The sequence below is a fragment of the Myotis lucifugus genome, unplaced genomic scaffold, assembly GCF_000147115.1.
Source record: "Myotis lucifugus unplaced genomic scaffold, Myoluc2.0 scaffold_308, whole genome shotgun sequence".
Classification (NCBI taxonomy): domain Eukaryota; kingdom Metazoa; phylum Chordata; class Mammalia; order Chiroptera; family Vespertilionidae; genus Myotis; species Myotis lucifugus.
Window position 1 is genome coordinate 278,789 of NW_005871356.1, and position 12,180 is coordinate 290,968.

The 12,180-nt window shown below is 38.7% G+C and overlaps 1 protein-coding gene across 1 annotated transcript in view; it reads left to right on the plus strand.

Annotated features, from left to right (window-relative positions):
* The window catches only part of LOC102433705 (mucin-19), a 63,566-nt gene extending 57,813 nt beyond the window's left edge, over window positions 1–5,753 (plus strand). The window contains 1 exon segment of the mRNA XM_014465724.2: window positions 5,730–5,753. The gene's annotated coding sequence lies outside the window, so the exon portion shown is untranslated.
* The last annotated feature ends 6,427 nt before the right edge of the window (window positions 5,754–12,180 follow it).

The following is a 12,180-nucleotide window of genomic DNA, read 5'->3' on the forward strand; positions in this document are numbered from 1 at the left end:
AACAACAAACTCAGATAACTAACAAAAATCCTTCAAAACTCACCTTCCTGAGCGTTCTTTGCCACGCCCCCAAGAAAAATCAGACACATAAACAAGGTGTAGTTCTTTTCCTTGTATGAAAAAATTTTTAAACACTGTTCAACTATATCAAAAAGTTACATTGTACACACTCATTCATCACCTGATGCTCATGCGGATGGTCCTTGTGAGAAGTCTTGGAAGCAGGTGTCAGGTCTAGATTTCCTTTGAAAACCAGAGATTTTCCTGAAGGTAGTAGTGTCCGGCTCTATGTGGCCCTTTCAAGGAAGTCACTTAAATGATTTGATCCAATCACAACATTTCACAGAGCAGAAAACTGGGGCTTAGAAAGAAATGGTTTTGTTCTGAACTGGATCCTGAACCAGGAAACAAAAAAGCTATAGGGTACATTATTGGGATAATTGACAACATTTGAATATAGAATTTTGAATTAGATTATGGTATTGTATCAATGTTAGATATCCTGATTTTGATAACTGTTCTGCGATCATACAAGCAAACGTCCTTGTTTATAGGAAATACACACTGATGTACTTAGGTATCTATAATAATAAAAGTGTAATATGCTAAAAAAAAAAGAAAGAAAGAAAGAAATGGTTTTGCTCAAGACCCCAGAGAGTGAGAGAGCCAGGCCTGCGGAGCGCACGTAGCTCCTGGCCACACTGTGCTCCCAGGCGTTCTGCGCCGTGTTTGCTCCTTGGTAGGCGGCATGGATGGATGCAGAGGAGCGCAATGAGATCCGAACTGGCAGCCAGGGCGCCTGGGCCCTCCTCTCTGCCTCTCTGGACATTTGTGAAGTGAACGTTTGAATGAAATGTGCTAAGACCCTCATTCATTTAACAAACATGAATTGCATGTTTACACTCTACCAGCTACCGTGTACTACCAGGTGACCCTAAGCCCCATGGGACCTGGTAGGGTCCCGTCAGCAGGAGCCTACACTCTAGCAGGCGGCACACACCAGACACACAGAACTGCAAAACCAGTTTCCAGTCCTGTCTTAACCTTTAAGACTCCTGCCAGCTCAAATAATAAGGGTTTCATCATCTATTTTTAGCGGTGCCTTGTAGCAGGGAGCTCTGCTTTCTCCCCTATATATATTTGAGCATAACAAACTGCTGCTAGTTCTTTCTAATTATTTTGGTATGAATTTCCCTTTAGTTTTGCTTTTATAGGTGGTTCTTCCCCACTTCTAAGAAGATAATTAGTCAAGTTTTTATTTTATCATGATTTAGTAGTGACATTGCAGGCTGTGAGAAGTGCAGGGGGCTGTGTATATCCGGTAGTCCAGTGGCCAGATAGTCACAAAGGAACCCATTTGTAACCTACCAGCATGCTAGGCACAGCAGTTGCAAAACTTTACTACTTTCTCCTTTTTTGTTAGGACTTTTCCTGTTATAGACCCTTGTTTATAGATTTTTGTTTTGAAAGTCCCAACTCCACAGGATCTTAGATGCCTTTTCCAATGAGATTATTTTTGTTTTTAGTTTTCTCTCTTTAGAAGCACATAGCTATATTGTTCCTTCTCTGACATATTTACTCACATGCTTTCTCCTGCCCACCCACTTGGATGCCACGTTTTTGTTTTAAAAGTTTTATTGAGACTTGATACTAAATACCATTTATAATGGCATAAAGATAAAATAAATATGTAATATAACAAAAGAAAACTTTAATTGGCACTAAGCCTGCTATGCCATGGGTATTGCAATTATTTTGTTATATTTCAATGTCTTCTTTTCTGTAAGATTTTACCCATTTATTTCTTCATTTTTTTCTTTATTTTTGTTGTTGACACTATTACAGATGTCCCCATTTCTCCCCTTTTGCCCCCCTTAACCCAACCTTGGCCCCCCTTCCCTCTGGCCATCACCACACTGTTGTCTGTGCCCATGGGCTATGTACATATGTTCTTTGGCTAATCTCTTCACCTTCTTTCATCCAGTCCCCCCACCTCCCCCCTGACAGCTGCCAGACAGACTTTCTTCATTTCTGATGTGCCCTACGTGGCTACTACATGTTGGTGTTTCTTTTCTCCTTTCTTCCTCAGAGTTATTTTTACCCTCTGGATAGAGCCCCACAGGTCAGCAACTGAAGTGGAAAGGGAAAGGTGGCTGGATTCAGGGGAGCTGTTTTTGTAGAGTGTTCTGAGGGGGTCCTAGAAAGATCCTCAGATCATCAAACCCTGTTCCTGGTGTTAAACATTGCAGGAGGAAATGGGGCCACAGAGAGGTTAAATGGCCCTTCTCCAATCAGTGTCGCTTTGGGGCAGAGTTGTGACCCAAACCCCAATGACCCCATACCAGAGTCTTCTTATTCACTTTGCTTCTTTCTTATTGCCCTTGAGTCCCCTTCCCTTTTTCTCCCCAAGGCCACTCTTCTTTGGTGGTCCCCTCCCGGGCATCCATCCTACTAGTGCATTCCTTCCTTTCTCTCCTTGCTCTATGTTAGAGAATTTACTTTTTGTTCTTTGCTATTTTTTTTCCAGGAGTGGGGATCTTTTATTCCTATTGTGGCTTTTCCTTTCCCGTTCACTTCAAGCTGATTTAGTTTAATGTCTCACCTTGCTTCTTCCCTTCTTACATTTTTGTTTCTAGTTTGTTTTAGCCACAGCCTGGACAACTTAAAGGGCCAGTGCTCCCTGCCAGCTCCCTCACCAGCAGGATTTTTGCAGCTTTGTGCAAGAGGCCCGGTGGCTGCAAGGTCAACATTACATTTTCACTTCACTTCATAATTACATTCCTGGATCAATTTGTTTACTTCTATTTTTCTCTGACTTGGTTGTGACTTCCTCTCCCAATTATTATATATGGCTATTGTTTTATTTTATTATCGTCTTAATGTCTTTTCTGCACTTCCCCCCCCTTTCTCTCCAAAGGATTGCAGCTTTCCTCTTGCTTTTAATTTTGTAGCTCTCTCAACAATTTTATTGCCTTTATTATTTTCTTCTCTATCCTCTATAAAATCGATAAAAATGAAAAAAATAACAGCTAATGTGTATTCACCATTTCATATATGCAAAGATTTAACACCATGCTATCTGATTCTTAAAGCAAGTAGGTACTATTTTCATCTCTAAATGACAAGTGAAGAAATTACTTGTCCCAAACGAACATATCATTTGTATCCCAGGCCCTCAGGCTCCGTGGCTGTTCTCTTACAGGTCTTCTCTTACTCTCTGCCCTCCAGATCTCAGTTCTTCATTGTGAATTGTCCCTCTTTCATCATCTGGGAAAAAGAGAAAGGAATAAGGTCAGAAATTGACCTTGAATCTGTTATTGTTTAGCATATACCAAACCTTCATGTGTATTATTCTTTTGATTAAAAACATCAGCAGTCCTTAGTTATTAGGACATTGTATGCCCCAAAGAGGAATCTGAGCCAGTGCCAGCATTTCTAAGGGCTGTGACTCTCCATGGTGGGGCAATTCTGTATGGGGGGGGGGGGGGAGGGAAGGGGGGGGATGTCCCCTGGAGGCCAATGGGTTCATGCATTTTAGTTGGAGGGGAGCTGTGTGGCTTGACTAAAGCCCAAGTATGTGCACCTTGAAGTCCGGCAGCCCTGGCCCAAGTTCTAGTACTCTGACTACTCTGGACAGTGACTTGCTCTCTCTGAGCTTCCATTTTCTCAACTCTGTGATGGGGATACCTCGCAGGGATGTTGTGATGATTAACTTTATAAGACTGTTACAAAGGACATATCAGATAGTTCCCGGTATGTAGTAAGAGTTCCGTCTGTCTTGGAGGCTATAACCTCATAATGCTTCCGAAGCTCCTCATCTCTCAGGGGCCCTCACCCGAGCAGAAAAATCAGGCCTCATCCTTGTAACTCCCAGGGCAGCACCAGGAGCCTGATCCAGGATTGTTTTTGATTTCTCCAAACTGGAGGCCATGTCCATAGCTCTGCAGTCGGAGCTGGCTGATCTCTTGGGACAGGTCAGTTGGCTGTGGGTCAAGGTATTCTAGTATCTCCCAAGCTTTCCAGCAGGTTATACAACTCTGGGCTGAGACTGGCAGCTGCATGGTGGTGATTTTCCTCTCTGTCTGGGCACAAGCCTGTGTGGAGCAAGGGAAACTCTGACCCAGCATCCCCTCTGAACTCTGTCATGTGCTCTGGTCCTACAGTCATGGGCGTCACCCAGGCCAAACTGTCTTGGTGACACAGCATAGTCACTTCTCTCATCTTCACTGAATTCTTCACAGGCCTCTAAAGCATCGGTTAAACTGGTGATTTTATTATTTTATCCTTAAAAAGAATTGGAGTAACTTTATTACTTTCAAGATTTCTAATAAAATTCCTCTTGGGTGGGTGAAAAGCAGTGTCCGGTGATGGATCCCTGAAAATGTCTCCGTAGATTGTATAAACAGATTGTCCCTTCATTTCTCAACATTCAGAAGTCCCCCTCCCCTGCCCACTTTGATTTGCAAAGAAATGATTCTTTGTGGTCTTCTATTTTCTTCTCTTCCTGTTGTAATTATATTTCCTTTTCCTGTTGCTACTTTATATGTCAACAGGTAGCAAAACTTAAATTTAGCAAATGAAAAGTCTCCAAACTCACAAAGGTCCCTTTCATCTTGAAGGTCATTCCTTAATATAAAATACAAATGAATAAAATTAAAAGAACATGAACTATTATACATATGAAAATACATTCTTATAGACTTCTTTTTTTTTAAGCATATATTTAACAGGTCAGTTTCTGGATGACAGAATTAAAATGTCCCTTGCTGGCTTCTGTGATTGCATATAATTGATTAGCCAACTGTTATTTGATATTTGAAGATTACTTTTCACCTGAAAGTCTTCTTAATCCCTCACAAATATTACCTGTAGGCCACTCTATTTCTGTCTTTATAATACCAGTATTATGTTCAAATATCAACTCTCAAATGTTAAAAAAAGTTCTTTAGGCAAAGTTGTAGTAGACATACTATAGAGAAAGATCAGCACAAAGAGCTAATTTTTAGTAAGCTTTTGAACATGTCAGTTACTTGTCTTATAACTAGGGGCCTGATGCATGAAATTCGTGCAAGAGTAGTCCTTCCTTCCCCCAGCTACTGGCACCCGCTTCCCTCTGGCACCCGGGACCCAGGCATCCCTAGCAGCACTGGCTTCATCTGGAAGGTTGTCTGAAAGGACATCTGGTCTAATTAGCATATTACACTTTTATTATTATAGATGTATTTAACTCCATTCTAAGGTATAGGCTCTAACCAGTATATCTTATTCTAAACAAAATTTACTAGATGAAATTCCACATAATTTAGGTAGTAATCATTCATTCACAGAAATTCTCAGTATAGAGTTTACTCTTTTAACTAGATTACTAACTCATAGTAAATTCAATTTCTGCATAATATTTTAGGAACATATCTATTACACTGTTTTATCTCTGCTATGGATGATTTCAATGAAACTGAACATTTCATTCTAAAATTATTTTTGTATAATTCATTGGATTTAATTTTCAAAGAGAAGTTTACCTTTGGGCACTTTCCTGAAGTCAGTATACTGTCTAGTAAGTTCTGAAACATATTTGCCAAATACATTTTGAAATATGAACTTCATCATAATTAATATTGAAATCAGAAAAATAGTTATATAAAATGCATTTTGACATTTTTTTGCTTCTTTAAAAATGAATTTTACTTCTAGAATAACCATCTCTTCTTATCTATGCTTGTTTATAGGAGCAAGACAGAAAGATGGACTATTCTTCTTTAATCTGAAGGTTGCATTGTAACAGCACTAAGAATTCATCTGAAAAACTTCCTCTACATGTGTTATTCTTAGTTTTTGCTTCTTATAAACCAAGTGTGTAAGTTTCTATATTTTCCTGAACAATGCTGTTAAGAAAGTTTGTGCTATTTTAGTTTTACTAGGCTGATTGAATGGTTGCATTATCTCCCTGTAAAAATCATTTCTTTTTTTACTTAATACAGGACATAAGCTTTTTACTTATCTTTTCCTCCATTTGGCTAGACAAAACAGCCCTTAAGTATTTTCATAGTTCAATCAAACCATACAGCATAATAGGATTTGTTCTATTGTAAACCAAACCAGTAAATCAATAACTTGGAATCCAAATCGCCTTATAGGTTCTTGGAATACATGAGGACTAGCTGGTAGAATTACAGCACATGGTTAGATTTTAAATATGATGGGTCCTCACTTTGAATCATATACCAGCCAAGCCTAGTCATTCTCTTGGTTATAATCTACATGCTCTTTTATTGGGTTTAGCATGATTTCAGATGTGATTGTGAAAAATAGTGGTTTCAACTTTTGTGCTTTGTTTTAATTTTCCAACTTGTACAATGTCATGACACTATTTGTTGTCTTAAAATAGAATGGCTTAAAATACTGAAGAGCCAGTGATTATATTTAAAATTAAGTTCTTAGTCTCAGGAAGGTATAAAATATCAATTTCCCTCTAGTAACCCAAACTTCGTTATGAGCGTATAGCAATTTTTTGTCTTCTTCAATGATTCCCTCCATAGTTGCATACTCCTGGCTCTCACGGATTGTTTGGAGTCCGAAGAGTGACTGGTTTGGGGTGATAGAGCAGAATGTAAGCTCTTATTCAGTGGCTCTGGATCTCTCCAGCCATACCAAGAGCAGTGACCTAGGGTTACATCACTTGTTCATTGTGGTTGTAAGGGATGACAAGAGTCCAAATCACAGAATCTTTCAACATTCAATACTGCCTCAGTTGTAACCCAGTTCTGAAGGTCATTTTAATGAGTGTTCACGGTGAGTCTTGAAGAGTTGATTGATCAGATAAATATTTAACTTGTCAGAATTAATAAGTGTGTCAAATATATATTTGACAAATGTTACATTAGAATATTTTTTACTGATTAAAAGAGTACCTTGAAGGTTTTCCCAGACTTTCTAATTTAAGGAATCCCCTCTTCTTTACTGTTGTTCAAAGATAAAGCATTCTGGTAATTTTTAAAAAGCCTTATTTTGATTTTAATAGTCATCAATATTTGGTTTCTGCTTAAAAATGATTCTTGAAGCCACAGAATTTTATGCTATTCATGACTGAAGGTGTGGGTAAAAAGTGATGAGACTGATTTTTGTATGATTTATGTAATCTCATTATTTTGTAGTTATGCTTCCTATCTCAGACTCTTAAAAAATAACCCAGTTTCACTTTCAAGGCCTTCCTTACAGGGATATTTTTTTTTCTAGAAAATATGTTGGATAAAAGGAAAGGTTTGAGGGAGAAATAATTGGCTCTGCTCACAATTCAATCAATCATTGGGTTGAGGAGCTATGAAATGCAGTGATAGCCTCTATGAGACATGAAACAGGAAATACGAAGCAGCCTCTGAATATGGAAAAGATGCCCTTGTGCCGTATTGGGGAGAGTGTCATTCCCTTGTCATAGAGGTCTTCTTACCCAGGTGCACCAGCACATCCGCCCCAGAACTTACTGAATTTTTCACCACGGGGAACTAGTTACAGCCTCAGCCCTTGCTCATTGTCAGTGGAGATTTGCTTGGTGTGAGGTCACTTTGGGTGGGTAGTACTAGAATTGATAAGATTGGTTTAAAACTATGTGTGACTTGGAGGAAACACCAGTGGTCATGCTGAGGAGTCACCTGCTTGCCCGCTCTCCAAAATGAGAGACTCCCCTTTCCTAGAATATGTGGTAAAGTTCTATCTACCAAGGGTCTGGGGCCCCATCTGCTACTTCCCATGATTGATCACCAGCAGATCTGAGCCTTAAATTCTCACATTGAGGTAAACTAGGACAGACACTAGGAAAGAAATGAGAACTTCTCGCTTGTTGTTTCTATCAGAGAGGCCAAGTCCTCTGAGGAGCTGACAAGGATATAGTAAATGTCTAAGTGGTTAAGAATGTAACTTTAAAATAATATTCTATGAATATGACATTGTCTATTGATAATTTTGTGGTTCTCTATTTCCTTAAGCCATACAAAGCTGCTAGGCCATTTACTACCTCAAATGATAGTGAGGAACATTTTAGAAGACCTGAGATAAATCTAAATCCTCATCGTCATTGTTTTATCATTTCTTGAGGTTGCATTGATGTTTGAATGAAGTGGTGGTGCCCTTCCTTTTCAACCAAAGTTAAGTAGAATAAGAGTCTATAAACCTTCCAACCCATAAAACTATCATCCTAACACCGTCCCTTTAGCTCCTGAACTACCCTCTTATGTTTCAATACACAAAACTATTTGTGAAGCATGTGGCATTTCCTAGATAGTACCTTGAGCTCACATCAAATTAAATTTGCAAAGTCTGGCTTTTGCCATTTTCTCTCAGGGTTACAAATATGACTCAGTTTTCCAGAGGAACCACAGTGCATTGTGGGTAGAAATGCTGACCCATTTCCTTTTTTTCTTATGGTTAAATTGTCAGGTTGAAATATACTCTATTTGATTTGTTTTTGGAAAACTGAACATATTTATAACCAGTATGAAAATTAAATTCACCAGAATGTTTTGTCTTAAAACCACTCACTAAAATTGCCCTAGGGTTAAATAAAGCCCAGATATGCAGTCAGTGACTTAGCTTATAGGCTGTCTGTATGTCTATATATTTCTTTGTGTATATGGCTCTTTCTGTATCATTGAGTAAATAAGCTAAAACTAATTAGATCTTGATATCACTATAATAATTCTCAATTGTTACACACATTTCAAATCCATCCTTAGATCACTAGGAAATGCCTAGTAATATAAATTGTTCTTTAATTTCAGATTTGACTTTATTTTTGCCTCTTGAGGAGATTTAATGTGCTTAAATTATTTTCGTACTCCATGTGTTTGCTGCAAATTGAATGTTCATGCTACCTGAAACACTTTGGACTGCAAGACAGTATTGATTACTAAGTAGATTGACTATACTCATGATACATATATATATACTGGTACATATATATGTGTGTGTGCAAGAGAAAACATATTCAATGATATTCTCTGTGTTTAAAAACTATCATGGTATATATTTTCCTATGTGGTGCTTGAGGAGTTTTATTCTACAGTTTACAAGGTGTAGGTTTGCACCCCAAATTCTCAGGGTATGCTATTTTACCCAAATACTTGAAAGAAAAAGGTGCCCTGTATTTTATCAGTACTGTTGAGGGGGAAAATGATAAATTATGTGTAGGTTTGTTTTAGAAAAATCAAATTCATAAAATATGTCAGCCTTTTACAGAATTTCTAAGGAGATATACATATAGATATGATATGTATTTTCAAGAGACTGTTTCTACATTCTTAACTAACTTCTGGGTCCTCAGTAGACCTTACAGGTGCATAAAATCATTAATAAAACATGTAGCATTTGCTAAATTGTACTTTGAACTTGAATCTAATCAGAATTGTAGACTCTGGGGGGAAAGTGTGTTTATCCGTGGCACATGTGATTACAAGGCCCAGGGGAGGATTCTGAAAATTGGACTTGTTTGTACGCCCCATGTCGCAGAAGAAAACTGAACTTCACAGCAGTGTTTGTAAGCTGTTAATATTCTCGTTCCATGTTGCAACTAGAGCATATTATTAAATGTATTCCCATTTAATTCTTTAATTCACAATGGTGCAGAATAAAACACACACAATACATATAATTTGATTTCTTTTTTAAGTTTCATAATTGCTTTTTACAAGCTAGTGTTAATGGCAGAGTTCTTTGAAATTACCTATCGTACCCATATCTATTTTCTAATGGGCAATCCCCCCCCCCCTTGAAGATGAAGGTGTCTATATTTACATTTAAAGAATATTATTGTACAGTAAAGACAGTGGTGGTTGAAAAGAATGTGAAGACTGAGGAAGTTATGTCCTAAAAAGAGAAGAGTAAATTGTGTGATGAATGAAGAAAGACGTTGGATAAAGCTGAATTATATCCCTGGCTATGAAAAAAGCCAGTGGTAAATGGAAAGAATATGGACTGCTTTCAAGATAGAAATCTTGGTGGATGTGTTCCTACCTTAGGTCTGATGCAACTCAATTAGAGAGTGCACTGAACTTGGCCAGTGGGACTGTGAATCCAGCCCAATAGCTCTGAGAATTACATTCTCGGTGTATTGCATATGGAGAAAACTACTTAGACAAGGACTCTGTGAGACTAGCCTACTGACCTTAATTGCCAGCATTGGTAGGTGATTGTGCAATCTTGTGTAATGGTCTTTTATTTTGACTCTTGAAAAATGTTTTGTTGCTGTTTTTTTCCAGTAAAAGTAAGTGCAAAGAAAACATGCATTGTCTGTCTTTATTTTAACTCAAAAATAAACTTTGGACATTTTTATTTCCGTCTTCTAAACTGAAATCCTTCATTTAACTAAAACACTCTGACGTTTCATATCCAGGTTGTATTCATTTTCTACTGTTGCTGTAACTACAAACTTAGCAGCTTAAGAAGAAACAAATTTATTATCTTGCAGTTCTAGAGTTCAGAAGTCTAGGATGGACCTTTCCCTGAACCCATAGTATGTCACCCGGCCAACCCAAGGAATCTAGCTGCTTGCATCATTAAGGAGCACTGTGAGGAGCACCTACCAAGGTATGTGATGCTCCACTGGCTCCACACCTGAACGTGATGTCCCTGAGGGCCTGCACTGAGGCCCAGCAAAGTAATTGCAGTTTCCCCTTCAAAACCTGAATAGAAGAGGCACTCATTTTGGAAGCCTACTGCACAAGATCAATGTTGTAACACATCCCTTAAGTCAACCACTGTTAACTGAAGTCACTATAATAAACCTTAAGATTGAAGCCCCCAAAAGACTTGAACCCACATTTCACAAAGAGGGACAACCAGGATTCCTCACATATGTCCAGGGTTGGGGGTGATCAGGCAAGAAAGCAAATTGAGGGCAGTCTCAGGCCTTATATTTTTCTAAGTCAACTCTGGCTTCCAGCTCTTGTTTCCAGTGAATTCTCATATTCCATTCTCCATCTTGCCTCAAGTGTGCACAGTTTTACTCTGCATTGCATTACCCCAGAAAACTTCGCTGCAGAACACCCATTCAATCCTGAGCATTCCGTGTGTGGCAGGATTTTGCTGAAGGCTTAGGGTACATGGGATAGAGATTTGCATGTGCTCCATCATATGGCAGCTAGCTACATTAGGAAACACTTTAAATCTGAACCACTTACATACCTGTTCTCAAATAGTCCTGTGCCATCTCTGAGACTAGAAAATTTTCACTGGTTGTTGAGTTCATTTGTGCATCAGCCACCATCCCTCTCCCTCTCTTCATCCTCTGCTTCCTCTGTCCCTTAGCTTGCTGGCTCAGAACCCTCTAATTTCCTATTTCTTATATAGGGCAGTTTAGCCACCTATTGAATCCCTGCGAATGCAGATTCACTACACTACGTCCAGAAGACCTCATTTTCATGAACCATGCATAGCCACTGTTCTAGTTGTGTACTGCTGAGGAACAATCCACCTCAAAACTTGAGTCTTAAAAGCCACAAGCAAGTTTTTAGCTCATTAATATGCAATTTGGACATAGCTGGGTATGGAAGGTTCGGTTCTACTTCACACATGAACTCAACAGGGACTTCAGAAGCTACTACCATGATGGCTCATTCCCATGACTGGAGAGCCAATGCTAGCCATCAGCCAGGCCAGCTAGGGGCCTCAGTTCCTCTTCAGCTGGACCTCCCTCCATGAGCTGCTTGGGCTTCCTCCAAACATGGCGAGTGAGTTTCAACAGTGAGTATCCCAAGAGATAGGAATTGGATGCTGCCAGTTTCTTAAGGCCTAGCTCAGAAAGTAACATGGCATCACTATCACCTATTTGATACGCAATCACAGAACCGAGATTCAATGGGCAGGAACACAGATTCTATCTCTCAATGGGAAGAGTGTCAAATAATTTGGAGACATGTTTTAAAACTATCATCCTCATTACAGGATTGTTTCCTATTCTTTTAAATAGTTACTTTTAAAAGAGAAATTTTAAAGTCAATTCTTCAATTACTGTAAGTTCAAAGATTCTAGAAAAAATCTAAAGAATGAGAGTAGTGTATAGGTTTGATGGTATGCTTTTATGTGTGTTGGGCGTATGTTGGAGTTTCATAGGGTAGAAATCAGTTACATTCCCAGTGTGGAGGATATTAATGTTCTTTAGGAATAATAATTTAAAAAGCCTACTATATG